General features: G+C 38.0%; 1 long non-coding RNA gene across 4 annotated transcripts in view; it reads left to right on the forward strand.

Annotated features, from left to right (window-relative positions):
• Positions 1-26485, forward strand: part of LOC307187204 — a 104166-nt gene that overhangs the window by 51455 nt on the left and 26226 nt on the right. The window contains exon 3 of one of the 4 annotated variants that reach the window (XR_013828547.1): positions 9755-9903. The exons of the other annotated variants lie outside the window; for them this stretch is intronic. This is a non-coding gene — a long non-coding RNA (uncharacterized lncRNA). The remainder of the gene's footprint in view (positions 1-9754; positions 9904-26485) is intronic. 4 annotated transcript variants of the gene reach the window in all.

Below are 26485 nucleotides of genomic sequence, written 5' to 3' on the forward strand. Positions count from 1 at the left end.
TGGAAAACTGTTCTTTGGAAAATGAAGGGAAAATTAAAAGGTAACTAATGTGATTTGTAAATAAATGTCATTATCAACTTGAATGAAAGTTTAAGGTATTTTAATGCTATTTTTTTAAACATCTTTATTGGAGTATAATTGCTTTACGTTGTTGTGTTAGTTTCCACTGTATAACAAAGTGAATCAGCTATATGTATACATATATCCCCATATCCCCTCCCTCTTTTTTTTTTTAACATCTTTATTGGAATATAATTGCTTTACAGTGGTGTGTTAGTTTCTGCTTTATAACAAAGTGAATCAGTTATACATATGTTCCCATATCTCTTCCCTCTTGTGTCTCCCTCCCTCCCACCCTCCTTATCCCACCCCTCTAGGTGGTCACAAAGCACCAAACTGATCTCCCTGTGCTATGCAGCTGCTTCCCACTAGCTATCTGTTTTACATTTGGTAGTGTATATATGTCCATGCCACTCTCTCACTTCTTCCCAGCTTACCCTTCCCCCTCCCTGTGTCCTCAAGTCCATTCTCTACATCTCCATGTTTATTCCTGTCCTGGCTCTAGGTTCGTCAGAACCATTTTTGTGTGTGTGTGTGATTCCATATATATGTGTTAGCATACGGTATTTGTTTTTCTCTTTCTGACTTACTTCATTCTGTATGACAGACTCTAGGTCCATCCACCTCACTACAAATAACTCAATTTCATTTCTTTTTATGGCGAGTAATTTTCCATTGTATATATGTGCCACATCTTCTTTATCTGTTCATCTGTCGATGGACACTTAGATTGCTTCCATGTCCTGGCTATTGTAAATAGTGCTGCAGTGAACATTGTGGTACGTGACTTTTTTGGAATTATGGTTTTCTCAGGGTATATGCCCAGTAGTGGGATTGTTGTGTCATATGGTAGTTCTGTTTTTAGTTTTTTAAGGAACCTCCATACTGTTCTCCATAGTGGCTGTATCAATGTACATTCCCATCAAAAGTGAAAGAGGGTTCCCTTTTCTCCACACCCTCTCTGATGCTATTTTTTCAAAAACTAACTTCTCCATCTATTAATTACTCAGCCCTGTCTGACTTCCACATCATCCCCCACCACTTTCTGTGGTGAATACCAGACAGCTTGAGAAAATTCTTACTGCTTCCTGACCACAAAGAATACTTTTCTACCATAATTTAGAAAGAGACATGTACACAGTGTTCATTGCGGCACTATTTACAATAGCCGGGACATGGAAGCAACCTAAGTGTCCATCGACAGATGAAGGGATAAAGAAGATGTGGCACATATATACAATGGAATATTACTCAGCCATAAAAAGGAACAAAACTGAGTTATTTGTAGTGAGGTGGATGGACCGAGAGTCTGTCATACAGAGTGAAGTAAGTCAGAGGAGAAAAACAAATACCGTATGGTAACACATATATATGGAATCTAAAAAAAAAAAAAATTGTTCTGATGAACCTAGGGGCCAAACAGGAATAAAGATGCAGATGTAGAGAATGGACTTGAGGACACGGGGAGGGGGAAGGGTAAGCTGGGAAGAAGTGAGAGAGTGGCATGGACATATACACACTACCAAACGTAAAATACATAGCTAGTGGGAAGCAGCTGCATAGCACAGGGAGATCAGCTCGGTGCTTTGTGACCACCTAGAGGGGTGGGATAGGGAGGGTGGGAGGGAGACACAAGAGGGAGGGGATGTGGGGATATATGTATACATATAGCTGATTCACTTTGTTATACAGCAGAAACTAACACACCATTGTAAAGCAATTATATTCCAATAAAGATGTTTAAAAAAAGAATACTTTTTGCTTTGCCTTTGATTCTTCCTTCACCAACAGCTATTCTTCATAGAATGTCCTTTCTTTCTTTTACCATTTAAGAATGGATTATTTTAGTTAATTTGCCAGTAATTTTTCAGAAACCCTAGTTACCTAGGTCAGAATTTGGTTTCTTCAACCAGGCTGTGTGTCCTTATATAATTTAAATCATCCCAAAGGAGCTACTGGCTGAGATTACAGCAACATCCAGAAGGTTGGAGGAGCATAGATCAGTCTGTGTAACTCTGGAGCCACATGTGTTCAGACTTCTAAAGATCTCTTGAAGTATTTGAAGCAGCTGAATAGTAGTCTCTCAGGTTTGTTTCCCTCTTGTTTCAGTGTTTCTGTACTATTGAGGTCTTCATCGTCTATGTCTTATATTTAATAAGCCAATATCTACTGCACCCCATTCTAGACCTTGTGCTAATGGTTGTGGGCACAAGGTTGTTTCAGATTGGGCTCCCTGGGAAACAGACTCTGAAGCAGATATTAGAATGCAAAAGGTGTATTTGGGAGTGTTCTTAGAATCAGCATCTGTGGAAGGGAAAGGAAAGAGCTGGATGGGGTAGATGGAGAGGTTGGACTGTGATGCAGTCTCAGTGGAGACCACAGCAAACCATACAAGGAGGTCTGAAGAATGACCCTTCAGAGTTGCCTTCTGCTAGGGCAGGAAGTCTAGGGCTTTATACATCTGTATCACCATTAGTAACCCCTGGTAGCGGGTGCAGCTTTGGGCAAGGTAGCTCTTTTCAGGTTTTAGTTTCATATAATCCCCAAAGTGGCTGGCAGCAGAGGGCTCTCTGCCAGTAGCTTTCCCAGAAACTGCGGTTACTGAAGGGAAATCTGGGCAGGACATCACAGCATCCAACACAGATGGCAGACAGAGAGTTAAGTGTCTACTAGGAGTGACAGTTGAATAAACATCTAACTCCAGTATTGTGTGATAAAGACTCCTAAGAGTGTGTCATAGGAGGCAAAGTTAATGTTGCCTAGTGAAAGTTTTAGGAAGCAGTAGCATCCAAGTTCTGAGAAATTATTGGGAATTAGAGGGACAAAGATGAGGTGGTGATAAGGGGAAAGACTGAGAAGCCAGGAGGCAAGAACAGAAGGAACGCTTTTTAAAAAAATTTAATTTAATTTATTTGATATACATCAGGCTGTTATTAGTTATCTGTTTTGTACATATTAGTGTATATATGTCAATCCCAATCTCCCAATTCATCCCACCACCACCACCACCCCCGCTTTCCCCACCTGGTGTCGAAACGTTTGTTCTCTACGTCTGTGTCTCTATTTCTGCCTTGCAAACTGGTTCATCTGTACTATTTTTTAGATTCCACATATATGCATTAATATACGATATTTGTTTTTCTCTTTCTGACTTACTTCACTCTGTTTGACAGACTCTAAGTCCATCCACGTCTCTACAAATAACCCAATTTCATTTCTTTCTATGGGTCAGTAATATTCCATTTTATTTATGTACCACATCTTCTTTATCCATTCGTCTGTCAGTGGGCATTTAGGTTGCTTCCAGGTCCTGGCTATTGTAAATAGTGCTGCAGTGAACAGTGGGGGTGCATGTGTCTTTTTGAATTATGGTTTTCTCAGGGTATATGCCCAGCAGTGGGATTGCTGGGTCATATGGTAATTCTGTTTTTAGTTTTCTAAGGACCCTCCATAGTGGATGTATCAATTTACATTCCCATCAACAGTGCAAGAGGGTTCCCTTTTTGCCACACCCTCTCCAGCATTTGTTTGTAGATTATCTGATGATGCCCATTCTAACTGGTGTGAGATGATACCTCACTGTAGTCTTGATTTACATTTCTCTAATAATTAGTGATGTCGAGCAGCTTTCCATGTGCCTCTTGGCCGTCTGCATGTCTTCTTTGGAGAAATGTCTATTTAGGTCTTCTGCCCATTTTTGGATTGGGTTCTTTGTTTCTCTGATATTGAGCTGTATGAGCTGCTTGTATAGTTTGGAGATTAATCCTTTGTTCGTTGATTCATTGGCAAATATTTTCTCCCATTCTGAGGGTTGTCTTTTCATGTTGTTTATAGTTTCCTTTGCTGTGCAAAAGCTTTAAGTTTCATTAGGTCCCATTTGTTTATTTTTGTTTTTATTTCCATTACTCTAGGAAGTGGGTCAAAAAAGATCTTGCTGTGATTTATGTCAAAGAGTGTTCTTCCTATGTTTTCCTCTAAGAGTTTTATAGTGTCTGATCTTACATTTAGTTCTTTAATCTATTTTGAGTTTATTTTTGTGTACAGTGTAAGGAGTGTTCTAATTTCATTCTTTTACATGTAGCTGTCCAGTTTTCCAGCACCACTTATTGAAGAGACTGTCTTTTCTCCATTGTATATCGTTGCCTCCTCTGTCATAGATTAGTTGATCATAGGTGTGTGGATTTATCTCTGGGCTTTCTATCTGGTTCCATTGATCTATATTTCTGTTTTTGTGCCGGTAGCTTATTGTCTTGATTACTGTAGTTTTGTATTATAGTCTGAAGTCAGGGAGTCTGATTCCTGCAGCTCTGTTTTTCTTTCTCAAGATTGCTTTGGCTATTCGGGGTCTTTTGTTTTTGTTTTTGTTTTTTTTTTTGCGGTACACGGGCCTCTCACTGCTGTGGCCTCTCCCACTGCAGAGCACAGGCTCCGGACGCGCAGGCTCAGCAGCCTTGGCTCACGGGCCCAGCCGCTCCGCGGCATGTGGGATCTTCCCGGACCTGGGCACGAACCCGTGTCCCCTGCATCGGCAGGTGGACTCTCAACCACTGCGCCACCAGGGAAGCCCTATTCGGGGTCTTTTGTGTCTCAATACAAATTGTAAGATTTTTTGTTCTAGTTCTGCAAAAACTGCTGTTGGTAGTAATTTGATAGGGATTGCGTTTATTCTGAGGATTGCTTTGGGTAGTATAGCCATTTTCACATTATTAATTCTTCCAATCCAAGAACATGGTATATCTCTCTATGTGTTTGTGTCATCTTTGACTTATTTCATCAGTGTCTTATAGTTTTCTGAGTTCAGGTTTCTTACCTCCTTAGGTAGATTTATATCTAGGCATTTTATTCTTTTTGTTGCAGTGGTGAATGGGATTGTTTCCCTAATTTGTGTTTCTGATCTTTCATTGTTAGTGTATAGGAGTGCTAGAGAATTCTGTGCATTAATTTTGTATCCTGCAACTACCAAATTCATTGATTAGCTCAAGTAGTTTTCTGGTGGCATGCTTAGGATTCTCTATGTATAGTATCATGTCATCTGCAAACAGTGACAGTTTTACTTCTTCTTTTCCAATTTGTATTCCTTTTATTTATTTTTTTCTCTGATTACCATGGCTAGGACTTCCAAAACTATGTCAAATAATAGTGATGAGAGTGAACATCCTTGTTTTGTTCCCGATCTTAGAGGAAATGCTTTCAGTTTTTCACCATTGAGAATGATGTTTGTTGTGGGTTTGTCGTATATGGCCTTTATTATGTTGAAGTAGGTTCCCTCTATGCCCACTTTCTGGAGAGTTTATTTAAATCATAAATGGGTGCTGAATTTTGTCAAAAGCTTTTTCTGAATCTATTGAGATGACTGTATGGTTTTTATTCTTCAGTTTGTTAATATGGTGTATCACATTGATTGATTTGCGTATATTGAAGAATCCTTGCATCCTTGGGATAAATCCCGCTTGATCATGGTGTATGACCCTTATAATGTGTTGTTGGATTCTGTTTGCTAGCATTTTGTTGAGGATTTTTGCATGTATATTCATCAGTGATATTGGTCTGTAATTTTCTTTTTTTGTAGTATGTTTGTCTGGTTTTGGGATCAGGGTGATGGTGGCCTCGTAGAAGTCTGGGAGTATTCCTTCCTCTGCAATTTTTTGGAAGAGTTTGAGAAGGATGGGTGTTAGCTCTTCTCTAAATGTTTGATAGAATTCACCTGTGAAACCATCTGGTGCTGGACTTTTGTTTGTTGGAAGATTTTTAATCAGTTTCAATTTCATTACTCGTGATTGGTCTGTTCAATATTTTCTATTTCTTCCTGGTTCAGTCTTGGAAGGTTATACCTTTCTAAGAGTTTGTCCATTTCTTCCAGGTTTTCTATTTTATTGGCATAGAGTTGCTTGTAGTAGTCTCTTAGGATGCTTTGTTTTTCTTCCGTGTCCATTGTAACTTCTCCTTTTTCATTTCTAATTTTATTGATTTGAGTTCTCACCCTCTTTTTCTTGATGAATCTGGCTAATGCTTTATCAATTTTGTTTATCTTCTTAAAGAACCAGCTTTTTGCTTTATTGATCTTTGCTATTGTTTTCTTTGTTTCTATTTCATTTATTTCTGCTCTGATCTTTATGCTTTCTTTCCTTCTACTAACTTTAGGTTTTGTTTGTTCTTCTTTCTCTAGTTCCTTTAGGTGTAAGGTTAGATTGTTTATTTGAGATTTTTCTTGTTTCTTGAGGTAGGATTGTGTCCCTATAAACATCCCTCTTAAAACTGCTTTTGCTGCATCACATAGGTTTTGGATCGTCGTGTTTTCATTGTCATTTGTCTCTAGGTATTTTCTGATTTCTTCTTTAATTTCTTCAGTGATCTCTTGGTTATTTAGTAATGTTTTGCTTAGCCTTCATGTGTTGGTGTTTTTTATGTTTTTCCCCCTGTAATCGATTTCATAGTGTTGTGGTCAGAAAAGATGCTTGATATGATTTCAGTTTTCTTAAATTTATCAAAGCTTGATTTGTGACCCAAGATGTGATCTATCCTGGAGAATGTTCCATATGCACTTGAGAAGAAAGTGTAACCTGCTGTTTTCCATTGGAATGTCCTATAAATATCAATGAAGTCTATCTGGTCTACTGTGTTATTTAAAGCTTGTGTTTCCTTACTAATTTTCTGTATGGATGATCTGTCCATTGGTGTAAGTTAGGTGGTAAGTTCCCCCACTATTATTGTGTTACTCTTGTTTTCCTCTTTTATAGCTGTTAGCATTTGTTTTATGTTTTGAGGTCTCCTATGTTGGGTGCATATATATTTATAATTGTTATATCTTCTTGGGTTTATTCCTTGATGATTATGTAGTGTCCCACCTTGTCTCTTGTAACATTCTTTATTTTAAAGTCCATTTTGTCTGATATGACTATTGCTACTCCAGCTTTCTTCTGATTTCCATTTGCATGGAATATCTTTTTCCATCCCGTCACTTTCAGTCTGTGTGTGTCCCTAGGTCTGAAGTGGGTCTCTTGTAGACAGCATATATATGGGTCTTGTTTTTGTATCCATTCAGCAAGCCCGTGTCTTTTGGTTGGAGCATTTAATTAATTCATGTTGAAGGTAATTATTGATATGTATGTTCCTATGACCATTTTCTTAATTGTTTTGGGTTTGTTTTTGTAGGTCCTTTTCTTCTCTTGTGTTTCCCACTTAGAGAAGGTCCTTTAGCATTTGTTGTAGAGCTGGTTTGGTGGTGCTGAATTCTCTTAGCTTTTGCTTGTCTGTAAAGCTTTTGATTTCTCCGTTGAATCTGAATGAGATCCTTTCCGGGTACAGTAATCTTGATTGCAGGTTCTTCCCTTTCATCCCTTTAAATATATCGTGCCATTCCCTTCTGGCTCGTAGAGTTTCTGCTGAGAAGTCAGCTGTTAACCTTCTGGGAGTTCCCTTGTATGTTATTTGTCTCTTTTCCATTGTTGCTTTTAATAATTTTTCTTTGTCTTTAATTTTTGTCAATTTGATTACTGTGTGCCTCGGTGTGTTTTGCTTTGGGTTTATCCTGCCTGGGACTCTCTGCACTTCTGGACTTGGGTTGCTATTTCCTTTCCCATGTTAGGGAAATTTTCAACTGTAATCTCTTCAGATATTTTCTTGGGTCCTTTCGCTCTCTCTTCTTCTCGGAGCCCTATAATGCGAATGTTGGTGCATTTAATGTTGTCCTAGGGGTCTCTTAGGCTGTTTACTTTTTTTTTTTCATTCTTTTTTCTTTATTTGGTTCTGTGGCAGTGAATTCCACCATTCTGTCTTCCAGGTCACTTATCCGTTCTTCCGCCTCAGTTATTCTGCTATTGATTCCTTCTATTGTATTTCATTTCAGTTATTGTATTGTTCATCTCTGTTTGTTTGTTCTTTAATTCTTCTATGTCTTTGTTAAACATTTCTTGCATCTTCTCGATCTTTGACTCCATTCTTTTTCGAGGTCCTGGATCATCTTCACTACCATTCTTACGAATTCTTTTTCTGAAAGGTTGCGTGTCTCCAGTTCATTTAGTTGTTTTTCTGGAGTTTTATCTTATTCCTTCATCCTGTACATAGTCCTCTGCCTTTTCATTTTGTCTGTCTGTCAGTGAATGTGATCTTCTTTTCACAGGCTGCAGGATTTTAGTTCTTCTTGCTTCTGCTGTCTGACTTCTGGTGGATGAGGCTATCTAAGAGACTTGTGCAAGCTTCCTGATGGATGGGACTGGTGGTGGGTAGAGCTGGGTGTTGCTCTGGTGGGCAGAGCTCAGTAAAACTTGAATCTGCTTGTCTGCTGATGGGTGGGGCTGAGTTCCCTCCCTTTTGGTTGTTTGGCCTGTGGCAACCCAGCACTGGAGGCTACAGACTCTTTGGTGGGTCTAATTGTGCACTCCAGGAGGGCTCATGCCAAGGAGTACTTCCCAGAATTTCCACTGCCAGTGTCCCTGTCCCTGTGTTGAGGCACAGCCACCTCCTGCCTCTGCAGGATACCCTCCTACACTAGCAGGCAGGCCTGGCTCAGTCTCCCATGGTGTCACTGATCCTTCCCTGTGGGTCCTGACACACACACTACTTTGTGTGTGCCCTCCATGAGTGGAGCCTGTGGAGTCTCCTGCTAGCCTTCAAAGTCTGATTCTCTGGGAATTCCTCCTCCCGTTGCCAGACCCCAGGTTGGGAAGCCTGATGTGGGGCTCAGAACCTTCACTCCAGTGGGTGGACTTCTATGGTATAATGTTCTCCAGTTTGTGAGTGACCCACCCAGCAGTCATGGGACCCGATTTTATTGTGATCATGCCCCTCCCACCATCCCACTGTGGCTTCTCCTTTGTCTTTGGACATGGGGTATCTTTTTTGGTGAGTTCCACGGTCTTCCTGTCGATGATTGTTCAGCAGTTAGTTTTGATTCAGGTGCTCTCGCATGAGGGAGTGAGCACACGTCCTTCTATCAAGAAAAGAAGGAATGCTTATGGAACTACTTGTAGACCAAATTCTTGGCGCCAGGTTAGATATAGATGTCCTAAAAAGGGTAACGTATAAGTTGAGATTTGCAAGGAGAAAGGGGTGTGTGTGTGTGTGTGTGTGCATGTGTGTGTATATGTGCACGCGTGCATTCGTGGTGAGAGCCAGGTGTTATAGATGGAAGAGCTTATGAGAAAACTGGGAAGGAGGAAGGGAGGGAGGGCAAGGAGAGCTGGAGGGAGAGAATGGAAGGGAAGAAGAGAGGAGAGGAGAAAGAATTGGGAAATTGAAGTTTGGCTGGAGATTGGAGTTTGTGACTGAAGGTTCTTGTCTGCTCATCATCATGTTTGATGTCATCTGTTCTTTATTCCAGATACCTCACATTATTATTTATTCTCTGAAGGTTTATGGATGGCACACTTAGGGACAACTGAGTCTGAAATAGTTTCATTTTGAGACCTTGTCACGTAACTACCATGTTGTATCAGTCAGATTTTGACATTGAATAAGGGATTTATTATTGAGTTGGATCTTGTATAAATGTGGGAGCTGGTGGGACAAGCTGTGCAGGCTGTTGTCTCTGCATCTGATACTTGGCTGGAAGTCTCTGTGGTTCATCCATATCTACAATCAGGAAGGAAGACTAGATGCAAATAACAGCAAGGACAAATGAAAGCCTATGAAAGTGAATTAGAACCCATGTCTGTCTCTCACCACCTTCAATCTTAACAAAGTGGGTGACCTGCAGGAAAGCAGACTTCCAGATCTGCAGGAAAAGCTGGTGTCTGTCATCAAGGAGCTGCACACGCGTCTGGCTCAGGACCTGGAGAAGCTGAAGGAGGAGAACCAGTCGAGCTGGAGGAGCTGCAGATGTGTGTGCTTCCCTGTGCCAACCAGGTAGGTCAGAGGTCAGTGACAGCGTGTGTGAGCTGCCACAGTACCTGGGGCTCTACACTGGCCTTCAAAGTGTGATGGCTGCTACTTCATTTCTGCCTTCCAAATCTTGTGTGAATTTCTTTAGTGGCCAATGCTAACCTGGAATCACATAGAGAAGGGAATTCTGGGAAGCATTATTTTAGCTCCACCAAGTTGATACTGTACAAGAGTACTACACATCATTTAAAAAAAACTTAAGTATAATGACATACAACATCATATTCGTTTTGGTGATTCGACATTTGTGTATATTATGAGATGATCATCACAGTAAGGCTAGTTACCGTCTGTAGCCATTTAAAGTTATTATAATATTTTTGACTATATGCTGTATTCTGTATATTATATCCCCATGACTTATTTATTTTATAGCTTCAAGTTTGTGCCTCTTAATCTCCTTCACTGATATCATTCATCCCCCCACCTTCCTCCTCTCTGGCAACCACCAGTTTATTCTCTGTATCTATGAATCTGGGTTTTGTTTTATTTGTTCATTTGTTTTGTTTCTTTATATTCCACATATAAGTGAGATCATATGGTATTTGTCTTTCTCTGTCTGATTTATTTACCTTAGGATAACACCCTCTAGGTCCATCTATGTTGTCACAATAGCAAGATTTCATTCTTTTATATGGCTGAATAATATTCCTGTGTGTGTGTGTGTGTGTGTGTGTGTGTGTGTGTGCGTGCGCCACATCTTCTTTATCCATTTATCTGTTGATGGATACTTAAGTTGCTTCTGTATCTTGGCTATTGTAAATAATGCTGCAACAAATATAGGGGTGCATATACCTTTTCAAATTAGTGTTTTTGTTTTCTTTGGGTTCTCAGAAATGGAATTACTGGATCGTAGGGTAGTTCTATTTTTAATTTTTGAGGAACCTCTATACTGTTTTCCATAGTGGCTGCCCCAATTTACATTCCTACCAACAATGAACAAGAATTACTTTTTCTCCACATGCTCACCAACACTTGTTATTTTTTGTCTTTTTAATAATGGCCATTCTAATAGGTGTGAGGTGATAACTCATTGTGGTTTTGATTGCATTTCCCTAATGATTAGTGAAGTTGAACATTTTTTTTATGTGCCTGTTGGGCATCTGTATGTCTTCTTTGGAAAAATGTTCAGGTCCTCTGTCCATTTCTTAATCAAATTGTTTTTTTAATATTAAATTGTATCAGTTCTTTATATAAAGATATATAGAGATATAAAGATTCTGGATATTAACCCTTATCAAATATATGATTTTCAGATATCTTCTCCCATTCAGTACGTTGCCTTTTCATTCTGTTATTGATTTCCTTTGCTGTACAAAGCTTTCAATTTGTTGTAGTTCATTTGTTTATTTTTCCTTCTGTTGACCTTCCTGAGGAGACAAATCCAAAAAGATATCACTAATGATGTCTTTGAGCTTACTGCCTATGTTTTCTTCTAGGAGTTTTAGGGTTTCCCATCATATTCAAGCCTTTAGTCCATTTTGAGTTTATTTCTGTGTATGGTGTGAGACAGTGGTCCAGATTCACTCTTTTGCATGTAACTGTCCAGTTTTCCCAATATCATTTATTTAGGAGACTGTCTTATCCCCATGGTATAGACCGTAAGTGCCTGGGTTTATTTCTAGGTTCTCTGTTCTGTTCCACTGATCTTTGTGTTTGTTTTTGTGCCAGACCATACTGTTTTGATTACTATGGCTCTGTAGTATAGTTTGAATTCAGGGAGCATGATACCGTCAGTTTTGTTTTACTTTCTCAAGATTACTTTGGCCATTAGGCGTCTCTTGTGGTTCCATAAAAATTTTAGGATTATTTGTTCCAGTTCTGCAAAAACTAGTGTTAGTATTTTGATAGGGATTGCATTAAATATATAGATTGCTTTGGGTAGTAAGGGCATTTTAACAATATTCATTCTTCCAATCCATGAGCATGATATATTTTTCCATTTATTTGTGTTATCTTTAATTTCTTTCATCAATGCCTTTGTTTTCAGAGTACAAGTCTTTCACCTCCTTGGCTAAATTTGTTCCTAGAAATTTTATTCTTTCTGATGTAATTGAAAATGGAATGTTTTCTTAATTTCTCTTTCTGATAGATTGTTATTAGTGTATAGAAATGCAGCAGATTTCTATATGTTAATTTTATATCCTGCAACTTTACTGAATTCATTTATTAGTTAGAACAGTTTTTTGGTGGAGTCTTTAGGGTTTTATATATGTAGTATCGCGTAATCTGCAAATAGTGACAGTTTTACTTCCTCCTTTCCAATTTGGATGCCTTTTATTTCTTTTTCCTGCCTGATTACTCTGGCCAGGACTTCCAATAATATGTTGAATAAAAGTGGTGACAGTGGGCATCCTTGTCTTTTTCCTGATCTTAGAGAAGAGGTTTCAGCTTTTTACCATTGAGTATGATGTTAGCTGTGGGTATGTCATATGTGGCCTTTATTATGTTGAGGTATATTCCTTCTATACCCACTTTGTTGAAAGTTTTTAATCATAAATGGTTGTTCAATTTTGTCAAGTGTTTTTTTCCTGCATCTATTGAGATGATCATGTGATTTTTATCCTTGATTTTGTTAATATGTTGTATCATGTTGATTGATCTGTGGATGTTGCACTATCCTTGTATCCCTAGAATAAATTCCACTTGATTGTGGTGTATGATTTTTTTTAATGTATTGTTGAATTTGGTTTGCTAATAATTTGTTGAGGATGTTTGCATCTATGTTCATCAAGGATATTGATCTTTAATTTTCTTTTCTCGTAGTAGCTTTGTCTTGTTTTTGGTTTTAGGGTAATGCTAGCCTTATAGAATCAGTCTGGGAGCATTACTTCCTCTTCATTTTGGGGGACTAGTTTGAGAATGATAGGTATTAAATGTTCTTTAAGTGTTTGGTCAAATACAACTGTGAGGCCATCTGGTTCTGGACTTTTGTTTTTTGGGAGTTTTTTGACTACTGGTTCAATTTCGCTACTAGTAATCAGTGTATTGAGATTTTCTATTTCTTCTTGATTCAGTCTTTTAAAAATTTTTTTATTGTATATTGGAGTATAGTCAATTAACAATGTGTTAGTTTCAGGGGTACAGCAAAGTGATTCAGTTATGCATATACATATATCCATTCTTTTTCAAATTATTTTCCCATTTAGGTTATTATAGGATTCAGTCTTGATTGTATGTTTCTAGGAATTTGTCCATTTCTTCTAGGTTGTCCAGTTTATTGGGCAGTCATTCCTAGTAACCTCTTAATAATCCCTTGTATTTCTTTGGTGTCAGCTGTAACTTCTTTTTCATTTCTGTTTTTGTCTATTTGGGCGCTTTATTTTTTTTTCTTGATGAGTCTGGCTAAAGATTTGTCAATTTTGTTTATCTTTTGAAAGACCCAGTTCTTTTTTTTTAAAAATTGAAGTATAGTTGATTTACAATGTTGTGCCAATCTCTGCTGTATAGCAAAGTGACTCAGTTATACACATATATATGTTCTTTTTTTATATTCATTTCCATTATAGTTTATCACAGGGTATTGAATATAGTTCTCTGTGCAATATATTAGGATCTTGTTGTTTATCCATTCTAAATGTAATTATTTGCATCCACCACCCCCAAACTCCTAGTTGATCCCTCTCCCTTACCCCTCCCCCTTGGGAACCACAAGTCTGCTCTCTACTTTTATGAGTCTGTTTCTGTGTTGTAGATAGGTTCATTTGTGTCATATTTTAGATTCCACATATAAGAGATATGGTATTTGTTGACAGACCCAGTTCTTGGTTTCATTGATCTTCTGTTGTCTTACTCTATATTTCATTTATTTCCACTCTGATCTTATCGTTTCCTTCCTTTTGCTAATTTAGGGCTTTGTTTGTTCTTCTTTTTCTAGTTTCTTTAGGTGTAAGTTTAGATTGTTTATTTTTCTTGTTTCTTGAGGTAGGCCTGTATCACCAAAACCTTCCCTCTTAGAACTGCTTTTGCTGTGTTCCATATATTTTGGTATGTTTTATTTCCATTTTCACTTGTCTCATGGTATTTTTTGATTTCCTCTTTGATTTCTTTGTTGACCCATTGATTATTCAGTAGCATGTTGTTTAGTCTCCATGCATTTGTGTTTTTTCCAGTTTTCTTTTTGTAGTTGATTTCTAGTTTCATACCACTGTGGTTTGAAAAGATGCTTGATATGATTTCAATCTTCTTAAATTTATTGAGGCTTGTTTTGCAGTCTAACACATGCTCTATCCTGGATAATGTTCCATGTGCACTTGAAAAGAATGTGTATTCTGCTGCTTGGGATGGGATGTTCTATCTATCAATATTAAGGCTATCTGGTCTGATGTATTCTTTACGGCCAGTGTTTTCTTATTGATTTTCTGTCTGGCTGATCTATCCTGTGGTATAAGTGGCATATTAAAGTCCCCTAAAATTATTGTGTTACTGTCAATTTTTCTTTATATGTCTGTTAACGTTTGCTTTATATATTTAGGTGCTCCTATTTTGCCTGCATAAATATTTAGAAGTGCTATGTTCTTTTGTTCGATTGATCCCCTTATTATTATATAATGGCCTTCTTTGTCTCGTTACAGCCTTTGTTTTAAAGTCTGTTTTGTCTGCTATAAGTATTGCTACCCTAGCTTTCTTTTTGTTTCCATTTTCATGTAATACCTTTCCCCATCTCTTCACTTTCAGTCTGCTGAGAGGTGGTATAAAATATCCAGCTCCCTTGACCTTAGCTGGAAGAAATCTGAGGCATGTAATTTTATACAATTTTCCAGTATTTTCTTGTAGAATTAAACTCCAATTACCCACAGTGTTAACTTACCTGATACACGCCGTTTATTGACTGCTTTCCTTTCTGTAATCTTTTTCCCTTTTCCTACACAGGTGTTCCTTGCACTTTAAAAATAAACTACTTTGACATGAATCTTTGTATCAGAATCTGCAGAAATTTCTGCGGGAAACTGAACTAAGAAGAATGGGAAGCATATGGAATTGAGATGAAGACAGCTGAGCATAGGGTAATAAAAAGAGGGAAAGAGCTAGTAGGAGAAGTTGGATGGGAAAAGGGAACTGGATGAATGGGAAATAAATAAGGTGGAGAAACTACTGAGATCTTAGGGACAAAGAGAAAGTTGTTAACATAACTTGAAAATAAAACCATTGGAGAGCTTCTTACAAAAAACATCTGTTTACTGCACATAAATCAGGTCTATGATTTAACTGTACCACCCCTGTGTTGGTTGGGGGTCAGAAGACATACTAATAATCAGTTGCAATCTTTAAAGGCCTCCAGTCCATTTTGAAGCAAAACTTAATGGTTCAGGAGACTTTTTATAAGAAAAGTCTAATTTCACAAACATCTCAGTTACATGATCCTCTTGGGTCTGACTTCTTCTTCCCCTCTTTCCATTTGCCTATCGAGAGTTAAGAAGGTGTTTTTTTTTTTTTTTTGTCACTTTGTAGTACATTTTTCCCTTTTGGATTTTGAAAAAGTCAAACTGAGAGCCACATTTGTTATTCTCAGTACTTGTAATAGGACTTGGCATTTTCCAAAGTGGAATAAAAATTTAGGCTGAATATGCTGATAGGAAATTTCTTGTTGAATTTCTTTATTGAATGGCTCAGGAAATAATTAGTGAACATTTAAAGCATAATTAAGTTAGTGAATAAACCTTTAGTTTCATACAATAACCTCTCCTGCCAGAGGGCTCTCCTGGGGATGTATCTGAGTTTCTTTTAGCTTCCACTCCTCAAACAGTGAACCCCTAACTGTTTCCTCACCTGGCACTATTTCTTCTGATTTGTTTGTTCTCTTATCTCCTTACTGGTTTGGAGTTGCCTCCTGTAGAAGGAATTGTGTCATTGTAGTAATGTATTAAAGAGAGACCACATATCTAGAATATTTCAGAAGACATTTCAGTGTCACCAGTGCCAATAAACGTTTGCATCTTCTTGGGAAACAGTGGTGCTGTTTATCCAACAATGACTTTTCAGAGAACCTTTGTAGATACTTTTCCTCTGTTTATTTTTTGGAAGCTGACCTGAGCAGGTTGAACATTTCTATTGTTTTGATAACAATAATATGTAGAAGAATGGCAGGCTTTAGGAACAGTGTTTTGTTACTGCTGGGAACCATAGAACCACCTTACCCTCAGATTACTGTTGTTTACAATCATAGATTAACAAAAGGAACACAGACCTAACTATTTGTGTAATAAACAATAGCCAGCATTCTCTTAGCTAATGAGATCATTTAAGCTGCTAGGGTACAACCTATTTTAAAATTGGATTAAAACAGTGGGCATTGAATAGAGACTAAGTTATAGCTTTGGTCCAAATCTTATGATAATTTTCTTTACCTTGTGGCATCAGTGACTTCCCTAGCAGGTGCAGCTGAAAATTTAATATCAATAAGACTGGGACATTATTTTCACCTTCATGATATTTTTACCAGCTATACCCATGTGTACTTTATATTTTTTTATTTTTTATTATAGACAAGGTGCTGTATAAAATATAAATTGTAGCTCATCATTTCTTTTTTTATTTTATTTAAAAAATTTATTTCAATTTTATTGAGATATAATTGACATATAGCACTGTATAAGTTTAAGATGTGCAATATAATGACTTTTTTACATATATTTCAAAATGATTACCACAGTAAGTTGGTAGTTCATCATTTCTTAAGTCAAATGCATTCAAAAAAAGATTTTGAAAATCTTTTTTTAAATTCAATTTTTATTTTATACTGGGTATAGTTGATTTACAATGTTGTGTTAGTTTCAGGTGTACAGTAAAGTTATTCAGTTATACATATATATATCCATTCTTTTTCAGATTCTTTTCCCATATAGGTTATTACAGAATACTGAGTAGAGTTCCCTGTGCTATACAGTAGGTCTTATTGATTATCTATTTTATATGTAGTGTGTATATGTTAATCCCAAACTCCTAATTTATCTCTCCCTCCCACCTTTCCCCTTTGGTAACCATAAGTGTGTTTTCGAAGTCTGAGTCTGTTTCTGTTTTGTAATAAGTTCATTTGTATCATCTTTTTACATTCCACATATAGGCATGTCATATTCACTGCCATAAATAGCTTTGTTTTCTAATTCATATTAAAGTGGATGCATAAATATGAAAAGATAATTTGGTTTCTGAATCACCTAAATTCATTTCATAAGCCATACTTGAGGAATATTGTTGTAGGAGAAATGCTTTCAGTGATTCTCTTTTTAAGCTATGAAGCAAAGCTTATGGAACTGGTGATCATGGTGACCATCTGTGTCTAAATTCCGCTAAAGAAAAGATTTTCTTCATATCACATATCATCTGACCACAATGGAATGAAAGTAGAAATCAGTAACAAAAGAAAAACTGGAAAATTTACAAATATGTGGAAGTTAAATAACAATCTTGGATAGACAGTGGGTTGGAGAGGAAATAAAGGGGAGAATAGAAAATATTTTGAGATGAATGAAAGCAAAACCATAACATACCAAAAGCTATGGGATGCAGCAAACTTGGATGGACCTAGAGATTATCATAGTAAGTGAAGTAAGTCAGACAAAGACAAATGTCATATGATAACACTTACATGCAGAATCTAAAAAAATGATACAAATGAACTTATTTACAAAATAGAAACACTCACAGACTTAGAGAATGAATTTATGGTTACCAGGGGGGAAGGGTGGGTGGGAGAGATATATTGGGAGCTTGGGATTGACGTACACACTGCTATATTTAAAACAGATAACCAGCAGGGACCTACTGTATAACTCAAGGAACTTGGCTCAATATTCTGTAACAACCTAAATGGGAAAAGAATTTGAAAAAGACTGGATACTTGTATGGGTATAACTAAGTCACTTTGCTATACACCTGTAACTAACACATCATTGTTAATCAACTATACTCCAATATACAATAAAAAATTTTTAAAAAGCCACATTTATTGGAAACAGCAAAAGCCATACTGAGGGAAGTTCATAGCAATAGATGCCTACATTAAAAAAGGAAAAAAATCTCAAACAACCTAACATTATACCTTAAGCAACTAGAAAAGGAAGAATAAACTAAGTCCAAAGTTAGCAGAAGGAAGGAAATCATAAATATTAGAGCAGAAAAAATGAAATAGAGAATAGAAAAACAATAGTAAAAAATCAACAGAACTGATAGTTTTTTTTTTTTTTTTTTTTTTTTTTTTGCGGTACGTGGGCCTCTCACTGCTGTGGCTTCTCCCGTTGCAGAGCACAGGCTCCGGACGCGCAGGCTCAGTGGCCACGGCCCACGGGCCCAGCCGCTCCGCAGCATGTGGGATCTTCCCGGACCGGGGCATGAAACCATGTCCCCTGCATCAGCAGGCGGACTCTCAACCACTGCGCCACCAGGGAAGCCCAGAACTGATAGTTTTTTTAAGAAAGGTAAACAAAATTGACAAACCATTAGCTAGACTAAGAAAAAAGGAGAGAAGATTCAAATAATAAAATCAGAAAAAAGAGGATACATTACAACTGATATTGCAGAAATACAAAGATCATAAGATACTACTATGAACAATTTTATGCCAACAAATTAGATAACCTGGAAGATATAAATTCCTAGAAAGATACAACCTACCAAGACTGAATCATGAAGAAATAGAAAATCTGAAAAGACCTATAACTAGTAAGGAGATTGAATCAGTAATCAAAAACTTCCCACAAAGTAAAGCCCAGGACTAGATGGCTTCATGGGTAAATTATACCAAACATTTAAGAATTAATACCAGTTCTTCCTAAACTCTTCCAAAAAGTTGAAGAGAGAGAATGCTCTCAAGCCCATTCTATGAGGCTAGCACTACCTGGATACTAAGTCAGATAAAGACACTACGTAAAAGAAAACTAAAAGCCAATATCCCTAATGAACGGAGTTGTAAAAATCCCCAACAAAATACTAGCAAACTGGATTCAACTGCATATTAAAAAGATCATATATTAATACCATAACCAAGTGGGATTGATTCTTGGGATGCAAGGATGGTTCAACATAATCAAATCAATTACTATGATATACCAACTTAACAGAATGAAGGATAAAAACTAAATGATCATTTCAATAGATAGGAAGATCATCTTAACTTCACTAATCATCAGGGAAATGCAAATCAAAGCCATAATGAGGTATCATCTCATACTTGTGAGGATTGATATTATATTGAAACAAACAACAGAAGATACAAAGTTCTGGTGTGGATGTGGAGAAATTGGAAGCCTTATATACTGTTGGGATTATAAAATGGGACAGACGCAGTGGAAAAAGGTATGGCGTTTTCTCAAAAAAAAAAAACCTAAATAGAAATGCCATATGATCCAGCAATCCCACATCTGGGTATATGTTCAAAAGAATTGAAATCAGGATCTTGAAAAGATATCTTCAGTCTCATGTTCATTGCAGCATTATTTACTATAGCCAAGTTGTGGTAACAACTGAAACATCTATTGACGAATGAATAAAGAAAATGTGGTACATACATTTAATGGCATATTACTCAGCCCTAAAAAAGAAGAAAATGTTGCCATATATGACAACATGGTGAACCTGGAGGATATTATGGTAAGTAAAATTAGCCAGCCAGAGAAGGACACATACTGCATGAATCCATTTGCACGAGGTATCTAAAATAGTGAAACCCATAGAAGCAGAGAGTAGAGAGATGTTGGCAGTGGCAAGGGGAGGGGGATCTGGGGAGCTGTTCAATGTATATAAAGCTTCAGTTGTGCAAAATGAGTAAGTTCTAGGAATCTCCTGTATAACATAGTGCCTATATTTAACAATACTGTACTGTGCGCTTAAAATTTGCTAAGAGAAAAGATCTCATAAGTGTTCTTACCACAGTAAAATAAAAATAAATAAAATTATCAGTGATTTTTAAAAAAGAATAGATTTTCTTGAACAGAGAGCTGAACAGTGCTTTTACTGGCACCCAGTCTAAGCCTAACCCTGTACTCTTGACTTCAGTGTCAGAAAGCGACTTCTGTCCAGCTCCAGAGCTCCTGTCACAGATAATATGACACACAATTAAAGAGAAGGGGTAGGAAGAGCAGGATTCATTCTTCCATTCATCTGACAGACTTTTATTGAGAATCCACTCCATTTTAGACACTAAGAATACAAAATTAATGAAACATTGTCTCTGTCACTAATGGGGTGTACAATTCAACAGGGGGAAGCAGACACATAAATGAGTGCAATACAATTTTATGGAATCCAAAAGTGAAAGCAGGAATCAGTACTTGGTGGAGCCAAGGGGAGAGAGGGGACGGTTCTCCCTGGGAAAGAGAGGCGGGGAAAGTTTTCAGAGAGGTAGCGACACTTGAGTTTAGAACTGAAAGATGAGAAGTCATTTTCAGGAAGGCTTGGAGGGGAAATTTCAAAGAGTCAAGGCTAGCAAGTGTGAAAAAAGCCTGGAGTCTTCGTTGCAACTTTTGGTTTCCCTAAGGTCTGAACTACTGGATACCAAGTGTCAGGGGAGTGAAGTGAGACAGGAGGCTGGAGACACAGGAGGAGCTACCCTAAGAGGGTCCTTATAGATTATGCTGAGGGATATGGAATTTTCTGTAGACAAAATCCATTGCAGAATTTGAAGCAAGGGGGTATTAGAATCAGATGTGCATTTTAGAAATATAATTTCCTGTATGGAAGAAATCTATTTGGAGTCAGTGTGTAAACATGTTGGATGTGGTTTGTCACACGTATGATCTTGAGATATAACTTGAGATATAACACTGCCACACGTATGGGGCTTACGCTTCCTGTTATGCTGTATAGTCACATTCTGACAGTTTCTCAGCTTTTATTTGTTTAATGGGTTTCAGTGTAGAGTTGATTGTTTTTGGAGATCTAAATGATAGAATCGTGGTGGGTTCTAAGGAGTTCCACACAGATGGTTGACGAATGCAAGGACTGATTTCCTGTGAGCCACATTCCTCTAGAGATGGATGACAACCTAAAGGAAAAACGCCTGTTAGTGTTGAATGGTAGCAAGGAGAATAAACCTGGATAACTCTGTCAAGGCATTGAGTGTGATGAAAATGGTTCCTTTTTACCTAGTCTCTCCTGGTATTTCTATTCTGGGGCCCAGGGTTACAGGCAATAATAAGCTCCTTCCCTGTTTAGACTATCCAGAGCTTGTCTACACTCATGGCTTTTCTGGTGAAATAGGAGAATGCCAAGAGTGATGTGAACTGATGTGGGGAGAAGGGGGGTAGATTTCCTTCCTAGTTATTTTAGTAATTGTTTGCTCGTTGGTATTTTCTTAAAATTATGCCCTGAGTGTCTAGAAGTATATGCCTTTCCTCTCATCTCTTACACATAGGTTGTTTATGGATTGACTAAATGTGGTTTTATTTTTTCCCATAAATATTAGACTAACATTCTAGTGCCTGGTTTGATAAATACTCCTGGGTAACAAAGGCAGACACACAAATCCAAGCCAGGTTGCAAAGGAAAGTGAGATAAAACAAAACACAACATGCAAAGAAATTAAATAAAAATTGTCTGGGTTGGGCTTCCCTGGTGGTGCAGTGGTTGGGAGTCTGCCTGCCAATGCAGGGGACACGGGTTCGTGTCCCGGTCCTGGAGGATCCCACATGCCGCGGAGCGGCTGGGCCCGTGAGCCATGGCCACTGGGCCTGTGCGTCCGGAGCCTGTGGTCCGCAACGGGAGAGGCCACAGCGGTGAGAGGCCTGCGTACTGGAAAAAAAAAAAAAAATTGTCTGGGTTAATCAGTAAAGTTATATCTCAAGCGGTATTTGGAAGGGCAAGATTCAGTCTTACAAAGTTAAAATTTTCATTTTTTTTTGTTAGGCTCATTTAAATATATAAATTACAAAGCTAATAGTAGTGTATATATTCTTCTTATAAAAAATTTTAACATAGATAAATCACAATCTCCCCCCTTATAACATTGCTCAAAATTCAGCCCCCTTTTCAAAAGTAACCACAAGTAGCAATCTGGTGTGTGTCATTTTTATGGTTTTCATTGTCTCCAAAAACCAAACCATATCAGATCAATTCAAACACCAACCAACCAGTTAATAAACAAACAAAAAAAAACAATTCCAGTTTTCACACCTTTCTCTTACCTCTCAGTTCAGTCCTCCAGAGTCATGTAGGAGAAACAGGGTTTAGTTACCAGTTTCAATTAAAAGAGCAGGTTTGGGGACACATTTTCTATGTGTAATTTGATGAAGGAAGCATGGACACCCTGGTGGTGGTTAACATCTGAGAGCTGGAACAGAACACATGCCGTCATTTTGGTGTTTTTCTGGATCGTTCTTAATTCTAGGTGCACAACCAAAGGCTAAAAGATTCTGCGATCCTTGGCATCATAATGGCATGTTGTCTTGTCTTTGATTCAGATCTGTCCATGTGATTTCTCTTCAATAAATATGTTTCTGAGTTCCTACTACATCTGAGGCATGACTCTCATCCTTGAGGAGCTTATAGCTGGGAATGGGTCCCCCTAGTAGCACTTTTTAAATAAGTTTTATTGAGATATAATTCATGTACCATACAGTTCATCCTTTTTAAAGTGACAGTTCAGTGGTTTTCAGTATATTCACAGAGCTGGGCAGCCATCACCACAATCAATTTTAGAATATTTTCATCATTAAAGAGAAACTCTATTCATTAGTAGTCACTCCCCATCTCTCTCCTCAACTCCCCAGCTCTATGAAACCACCCATATACTTGCAGTCTCAGTGGATTTGTTTATTCTAAACATGCCATATAAATAAAACCATACAATATGTAGTGCTCTGTGCCTGGTTTCGTTCCCTTAGCATAATGTTTCAAGGTTCATTCATCCTGTAGCATCAGTACTTCATTCCTTTTACTGCCAAATAATATTCCATTGTATGGATATACCATATTTTATTTATCCATTCATCAGCTGATAGACACTTGGGCTGCTTCCACATTTTGACTATTACGAATAATGCTGCTATGAGCATTCTTATAAAATATTTTGGTAGACATATGTTTTCATTTTTCTTTGGTGTATACCTAGGAGTAGAATTGCTGGGTCATATGATAACTATATTTAATCTTTTGAGAAACTGCCAGACTGCAATGCTTCTCAAACTTTAATATGCAAAACCTCACTTAGGGATCTTACTAAAATGAAGATCTGATTCCATATGTTTGGGGTGGGGCTCAAGAATCTGCAGTCCAACAAGCTCCCTGGTCCGAAGTTTATACTTGGTGTATCAAGGACCTGGTGTGTGCATATTTTATGGTTGAATTAGACTTTTTTTCATAAAAGCATTTTATTCCTGTATGTCTCTTGTATATTCTTTAAGTATACATAATTAATAATTTCTAGTTACTCAAAAGTCCATTTATTTATAAAGTCATTCTTTTGGTGTTATGTCTTACAATGTGTATCTTTAAAATGGCCACTAAAATCCTATTTGCTAAATACAATGGTTATGAAGCAAAAAAGAAGAGCATATCCCCAAATGACTGTCAAATGCATGTTCCAATAGAGATCCTTAAAATTGGCTCTTTTAATGATCAAACTCTCCCTACTCTGCCTTCCTCCTCTCAGCCTTTTTATTTATGCACTTTTCTCATCCTGCATACATCCAGTACTAGTAGTTGTAATATAATTTTAACCCCTGCATCTTTCTTGAAAATCTCTACTCATTTGGCTTCCTTAATAGCAAATCCTCCTGTACCTCCTTCAACCTCTGTGACCAGTTCTTTTCCAGTTTCCTTTAGGAATCCCACCCTGTGCTCATGAATGTTGTTTGTTCCTAGGGGTCTGTCTTTGGCCTGCCTCTCTTATCACTGTAAGTACTACATACAACTTTCTCCTGTCACTTTAATCATAAGCTGTACTCTGATGAAATAAAAATCTGTAACTTTAGCCCTGATTTTCCTTCAAGCTTTCTCCTCATACATCTCCAGCTGCCTTCCCCAAACTGTTACCTGGATATTTGAACCAACATATTATTGGCTCAAAATTTTGACCCTTATCTACTCCACACCCTTTGACTTTGGACTTGGCCATGTGCCCTGCCTTCCTTTGGCCACTGGCATGTGGGTGGAATTGATATATGCCAGTTCTGAGCTCGAGCCTTAAGAGGCTTGGTGTGTTTCCACTTGCAATTTTCCATCTCTGCTATCTTCACGAAAAAATTCCCTTAGCTAGCCGGTCAGTCCAAAGAGGATGGATGAAACCTGGAGTAGAGCCTCCCCATCCAACCCAAGACAGGTGGTGGAAAGTGGACCTTTCCATCAAAGTATAAAGCAAAGTTGCTCTGCTGAATCCAGCCTGGATTAGGCAAACCTCAGTCAATCACAAGATATACAAGTGATAATAAGTAAATACTTTTTTAAACTAGTGAGTTTTGTGGTGGTTTTGCATAAATAGCCAGCCAATAGAAATAATGTACTACAGCCATCTCAAATTCAGTCTGCCTGAAATTAAGCTCCTTTTCCACCATCTACCATAAACCTGTTCTTTTGTCCTGTATTTCTTTTGTTGATTGGTTGCCTCATCACTCATTTTTATCACTCAGTAAGACATCAGGATATTCTTGACTCTAACCTTTTCCTTACCCTCTACATTCCCTAAGTCTCCAAATTCTGTCAATTTCATTTTCTAACTAATTCTAATACCTGTTTTCTTCATCTGCATCCTCAATGTTGCTGCCTTTCATTGGCCTAAAACTTTTTCTACTGGGCTATTTCAGTGGAGCCCTAATGGGTCTCCCTGCCTCTGTTCTCACTGGCCTCTGATCCAACACCTGGTACCCAGAGCGCTATATTGAATTAGTCATGCCACCATGCTGTTTCAAATCTTTCACTAGCCGTCATCACTGCCAAGAGAAGTCCATGTTCCTTAGCATGACTCCAGACTTCTTCATCTGGTTTTCATCTGCCTACCCAAGTTCATTTCACACTTCTTTCCCTATATACTTTTCATCCATTAGTTTAAAACTATGTTAATTCCTCCGAACGTATCATGGGCCTTCCTACCCATGTGCCTTTATAAATTATATGGCCTTTGGAATTTTCTTCTATCCTTTCTCCATAGATAAACCCACCTTCATCCTTTAAAATGCATCGTAGGCATTAGCTCATCTTGGAAGCCTTGCTGGCTGCCTCAGACAGAGTCAATCATTTCTTCTATTACTTGGAAGTGTTTATGTTACTAAACTTATCACTCTGTGTTATGATATCTTTGTCTCTTCTACAAAACTCTTAAGTACTGAGTGGGCATGGACGGTACCCATAATTTCTGGTTCTTAGCACAGAGCTTGATGTATAACAGAGTCAACATGTGTTTTCTTGGATGAATGATGTTGTGGAAATGATGTAATTTTATTTGCAGTGTCCTAGTAGAGATGGGAAAGTCTGATAGGCTGGTACAGGCAGCCCTCAACGACAGCCAGAGCCAGGAAGCTACCTGCCCTGTACTAAGAATGTGGTGTGCAGTCATATGGTCCTGTATCCTGAGCAGCCTTTTGGAAGCGGGGGACAGGGTATGAGGGATTCAGAGAGAAGGCAGGAGGCTGGATGGTGATGGATGTGATCTCTTTTGGTTATGCCTCAATCATGAGTGTGATTGGATTCTTTGGGTGTTCATAGCCAAAGGGGGGCTGAGTTCTGTCTGCTCTACAACAAGGGACCTTACTGAGATGTTACTCCCAGATGGAAGAGCAGAAGAGTTGATTCTCTATGAGGAAACTGGCCAAATGGGAGACAGGAGATGGGGAAGGGAGGCGATCAGATACATTCCTCTCCCTTCTGCCTTCATGGATGGTATTTGGGGACAGTTTTCTATGCAGCTTGTTTGGAGATGTTAGGACAGCTGAGTGACCATCTGTATCTCTTTGTGGCTCGTGAAGCAGTAGCTGGTGTGGTAATGTATCACCTATTTACATGCCCTCTGTCTCTGTTTCCCTTACTGTTCAGTGATTGCGTCTCTTAATAAAGTGTCAACACTCAGGCTTGTTTTCTAGGTCATTGAGGGCTTTTGCTAGGTTGCTTATAATATAGAATAATTGTGGGCAAGTAGAAATCGACTTTGAAAAAGGTCATAAACAGGAAGTAGGCCTTGGAAATGTCTCAGGATTACACTTCCTTCTTACAGCTCAGCGGAGAAGGGATTAGTTCCTTTGATGTAATATCAGCGATAACACAGTTGAGAGCTACACTGACCTCACCTCTGGACAGAGAAGGAAGTGACCCATGCATTTCCATTCCCATGGTGCCTCATTCCTTCCTTAAACAAGGCAAGAAGAAATCTGCTTTGTCTAGTCTTTGTTTTGGCCTTCCTCTTCTTACCACAGGGGGTGCAAAATGCTTTGAAAATGAAAAAGTATTTTCTGATTATGAAGAAAAATATGTGCACTTGTCTAGAACTTGGAAAATTCAGAAATTTGTCAAGAAGTAAACAAAAAGCTCCTGTGGTTCCCTAACCCATAAACAACCAGTTAAAGTTTTGTACGTTTCTTTCTTAATTTTTAGAAACGTGTGCATGCTTATATGTACGTACAGG

The sequence above is a fragment of the Stenella coeruleoalba genome (assembly GCF_951394435.1).
Source record: "Stenella coeruleoalba genome assembly, chromosome: 5".
Lineage (NCBI taxonomy): Eukaryota > Metazoa > Chordata > Mammalia > Artiodactyla > Delphinidae > Stenella > Stenella coeruleoalba.